The following is a 4,970-nucleotide window of genomic DNA, read 5'->3' on the forward strand; positions in this document are numbered from 1 at the left end:
GGAAGCACCGCCTCTGCGGGTCGTAGTATCACATCTGACATCAGACCCCCGGCCTCTCACCACCTGCTCCCCAGAGACCCTGCCCGAGGCTCCCACCCAGCCTGGCTCCCTTGGGGGATAGGGCTAATGGGGGATCCACCCCACTTAGTGTCCAGGGCCAGTTTCGCGGTGCCGGCGCCTGTGGACACCCTCCTCTGGAAGGCACTGTGCCTCTGGTCTTGAGGTCGGGAAAGCTCTTCCCTAATTCCCAGGCCCCAGTTCCGGTCAGGGCCCTTCCCGTGGATTTCCACATTGAGTGAACCATCTGCAGTCCCTTCTGGTTCTTCCTGGTTCCAGAAGGTTTCACCACTTGGCTCCAACACCCTTGTTGTACAGAGTGGCCAGGACATGTGTCAGAGCTGGTCACAGGTGTCCCGGGCACTGAGCTGTCTCTGCGTGCTTGTGAGCAGCCAGCGCTCCTGCCTGTGCGTCCATCTTCCCCGCTGTGCATTCCTGTCCTGTGCTTTCGGGCCATGTGTGTGGGATCTGAGGGTTCTCCCTAAGGCCTGCTGAGGTGGTCTGGCTACTTGGCCAAGCCAGAGTGTCTGGATGGCCCTGCAAGGCAGGCTCAGCCAGGCAGGAAAGCAGGAGGGCAGCGCTGACCCACTGGGTCGCCAGTAGCCGCTGAGGGCAGGACTCAGGTGGACCCAAGTTCACGCCCTGCCTCCTCCCCGGCTGCCCCGCTGGGACTGGGATGGACCCTTCAGCTGTGGGAAGCTCCAGTCCCTTCTCCCTACAAAAGGATCCAGTTATAACCTCCAAGGGAGTCCTTGGGGCTAGAGGTGGGTGCAGGGCAGGCATGGGGCCAGGGTGCCTGGAAGGGCGGCCTCCCCGGGATGCTGGGCCTCTCCCCCATGCTGCCCTGGCCCCTGGGACTGGTGAGGGTCAGTCCTTCAGACCTGCCAATGGAATGCGCAGAACTGGTCCCTATTGAAGGTCAGATAGGGATGCAGTTCCCGGTGAAAAGGGATCCAGAAGCATCCGAAAGCCTCAGCCATCCAGCATTTGTTCACGTTCCTCACGCAAACCCCAGGCTGCTCCCAGAAGGTCGTGAGGCACCAAGTAAAATCATCCCTCATGTCTGTCTCCTACAAACGGAGGTAATAATAGCACCACGTCACAGGGCTGTTCCAGGGGGAACGTGCCTAAAACGAGCTCAGAGCCGTGCTCAGCTGCCATGAGCTCCAGAAGAATCCCTGTTCCTGCGATTGTTTTAGTCAGCACGGGCTCACAGGCACAAGGCAGTCAAGGTGGAGATGTGAGGAGAAACAGGGACTCTCGTAGAGCAGAGGCAGAGCCTGGGACGGGGCTTGGAGCTCCTTGGCTTCCACGGCAGAAAGGGAAACACTCTGGGTGGCCCCATACGTGTTATCTGGTAAAGGGTGCAGACTGGTTTTCTGGAAGAGAGACCGTTCCCTGGAAGGGAGGCTGGGAAAATGTATCTTGTGAAGAACCGACTGGGGTGAAAAGGCAGATGCCCCTGGCCCCCTAATGCAGCTCAGAAGGCTCCTGCACTCTTGAGAGCTTCCTGGGAAGATTCAAGTGCCCCCGTGCCTCTTCCTCTCGGAGCTCCCTGCCCAGAAGTTTCCAGTACTGCTGTCGAACTCAGAACCTGACCTCCCGGCTCCGCAGGCTCCCAGTACAGGGCAGGCTCCCAGTACAGGGCAGGCTCGGACCTTCCTTAATCCTACAATCCAAAGTCCTCTCCCTCTGGCCCAACGTCTCCTGATGACGTGAGTGTGCTGTCAGCATCTGGGGCAGCTGCCCATTGCTTGGGCCTTTCAGGACATCACCAGCATCCATGCACCCAGGGCACGAGGAGCACTCCCCACTCCTGGGTGAGAACCGCTCATCAGGGTCTTCGCTTTATTTTGTGAGTGACCTGCCAAGACCCTCAGGGTATGGCAGAGCTGAGTCTCCTAATTCCCACTCCAGCATTCTTCCCACCGCAGTCCCTTCCTGGCATGGCTGCACCTTGAATGCCTCCATCAGCGGGGAGCTCACTACCTCCTGAGTCAGCCCAGGCCACGGTTCTGAAGTCTCAGTGTTAGGAAGCTCTTCTGAGAAATGAGCTGGAACCTGCTTGCCCGTTATTTCTACCTGTCATTCCTGTTCTGCTCCCTTAAAGGCATGCAGAGAAAAGCTGGTTCTAGACCAGAGTTTTTCAGCCTTTGGGGCCGGATGATTCTTTGCTGTGTGTGGGTGTGGCAGGGGAGTAGAAGGGTCCTGTGCATTGTAGGATGTTGAGCAGAATTCCTGGACTTGACCAGCTAGATCCTCTATCCACTCAGTTGTGACAAACAGAAGTTCCTGCAGACATGGCCACATGCGCCCCGGGGAACAAAATTGCCATTCTACAGGAAGGACAGTCAAAGATTTGGGGATCGCTCAGAAGGCTGGATGGGCCGGGCTCCTTCGCCTCCACCCAAAGAAGTCAGCCCTGCTGCCCAGGAGCTCCTCAGCTGAGATCCATGGGACTCCCGACCGTGAGCTTCTCCTTGAGAAAATCAACAACACAGATCCAATTTTCTGCCCCGACGCCAGGAATCCTGGCAGTCATTTCTGAGCTCTGTAGTGGTCCTCTGGGCATCGCCAATGCAGAGGCAAGACTTAGTATCATGGGAATATCTGGATTTGGCGCTTGACATCTTCACTTCTGGAAAAGATGCTGCCTTTGAGGAGGTGGAGAGATCATGACTCTAAACAGAATAATCCTGATGATGGAGAACATGGGCCCATGTTCCTTCAGGCAGGGGAGGGGATTGGGGGGAGGGTTGGGCCAAGCAGAGCATGGAGGTGGGGCATAGGGGCGCTTCTGAAGAAGGGCCTGGAATGGTCAGCGCTCTGCTCACCCCACCCAACTCCGCTGCCCACCAGAAGTTCAGCCACAGTTTGAAAATTCACACCCCTCCCAGGTAATCCTGCAGGAGGCCTGAAGGAATGCGTGCCAGCTGCCTCCCCCAGGGTGCGGGCAGGGGGCGGGCCTGCTTGATTCACATGGTGATAAGGGCCAGGGCTTCCCTGGTGGCTCAGTGGTTAAGAATCCGCCTGCCAATACGGAGGACACGGGTTTGAGCCCTGGTCCGGGAAGATCCCACATGCCGCGGAGCAACTAAGCCCGTGTGCCACAACTACTGAGGCTGTGCTCTAGAGCCCGCATGCCACCACTACTGAGCCCGCGTGCCACAACTACTGAAGCCCACGCGCCTAGAGCCCGTGCTCCGCAACAAGAGAAGCCACCGCAATGAGAAGCCCGCGCACCGCACCCAAGAGTAGCCCCCGCTCACCACAACTAGAGAAAGCCCGCGCGCAGCAACGAAGACCCAACGCAGCCAAAAACAAATTAAATAAATCTATTTTAAAAAAAATAAAAAATAAGGGCCAAAGACACTGGGATTCGGACGCCGGCACAGTGCGGCCCTGCAGCCTGATGGGTGGGCCACTGAGCAGGCCCGGCCCTGTGGCGGAGCACAGATCAGCGGGCAGGAGCCACAGCACATAAATCCCCTTGTTTGTGCAGCTCTGCGCACCCCCGGGGGCCGTTGCCAGCCCATAATGGTTATCTATGCCTTAGGAATAACGAGGTAATGGAGCGGTGTGCACATGGTGGCTTACAGCTTACAGATGCCCCCTCTAAGCGCTCTGATCATCGGAGCGCTGGGGCCCCATCAATCCGGGAGAAATCACCCGGCCAGCTGAGCACGCGCCGCCGTCCCTTGTGGGCGGATGAGACAGGCGCTGGCCCTGCCAAGGCCTGTTTGCCCCACTCCCTGTGGGGAAGGAGAAGGCTGGGCTGCCCAGCTCACGGGTGCGCGAGGCTCAGGCTGCCTGTGGCCTAGGCCGCACAGCTCCCCGTGACAGCAGCGGCCCAGGGGAGGCCAGGCCAGACGTCTCACTTGACTCCCTGCTGGGTGGTCGTCGGACCAGTGAGGGGGTAGAGCTGGGGCAGGCAGGGTGGACTCTGGCCCCTCCTCGCTGGACTGGCCGAGGGAGGGCGAGGGCTCAGCTTCCTCCCAGGGCTCCATCCTGAAGGGGCGTGGCTAGGCATCCTGTCTGGGGACCCTGTGTTGGAAGCTCGTAGCATCTGTGCCCTTGAGCTCCTGGCCGCCGGAGCAGGTCCTTCAGACAGTGTCGCTCAGGGGATGGCCGTGACCCACGTGTGTCAGACTTGCCCGAGATGCGTCTAAACCAGGCAGACGCTGCATCCACCCTAGGCCTCCTGAATCCTGTCTCTGGGAGGGGCCAGAGCCGGCAGTGCTAACGAGCTCCCGAGGGGACGCATGTTGGCTCGTAAGTGCGAGTCCTGGCTTTAAAGTATTTCCAGCCTGGCCTGCTGCGGGTAGGAGTGAGTGTTGTCCTTAAGGCAGGGCTGTGGGGAGGACAAGTTCGCGGGGTCAGGGAGACGCTTCAGGAGGCGACATCTAGGAGCTCACAGAGCAGGTCTTTCCCAGGCTCGGTGCCTTCGTGGAGGCGTGGCCAGGAGCCCTGCCCCCGTGAGGCTTCCTTCCATCCTCTCCATCTCCGTGGAGCTCCAGTGGAGAAAAATGAGCCGCAGAGAGCATATTAGTTATCCATGGCTTGTAACAAATTACCTCCCAAAGTTAGCACCTAAAGCAACAAATATTTGTCATTTGACTCAGTTTCCGAGGGCCAGGACTCTGGGGGCAGCTTAGCTGGATGGCTGTGGCCCAGCATCTCTCCCGGTCTGCTTGAGCTGCTGTCACAAATCACTGCAGACCAGGGATTTATCAAGAACAAGCAGTTGTTTCTCACGGTTCTGGAGGCTGCATGTCTGAGCTGGGCGCCAGCTGAAGGGCTCTGGTGAGGGCCCTCCCCCCGGTTACAGGTTACAGACAGCCGCCTTCACGTGGGGTTGAGAGCTAGCTCTCCAGCTGTTTCTTTCTTCTTTTTTTTTTTTTTTTTTTTTTTTG

At 58.5% G+C, this 4,970-nt stretch overlaps 1 protein-coding gene across 2 annotated transcripts in view; it reads left to right on the forward strand.

The window, feature by feature from the left end:
* Nucleotides 1-4,970, forward strand: part of COL5A1 (collagen type V alpha 1 chain) — a 163,963-nt gene that overhangs the window by 157,076 nt on the left and 1,917 nt on the right. The gene's annotated exons all lie outside the window — the stretch shown is intronic.

Source organism: Lipotes vexillifer, unplaced genomic scaffold, assembly GCF_000442215.2.
Source record: "Lipotes vexillifer unplaced genomic scaffold, Lipotes_vexillifer_v1.1 scaffold149, whole genome shotgun sequence".
Classification (NCBI taxonomy): domain Eukaryota; kingdom Metazoa; phylum Chordata; class Mammalia; order Artiodactyla; family Lipotidae; genus Lipotes; species Lipotes vexillifer.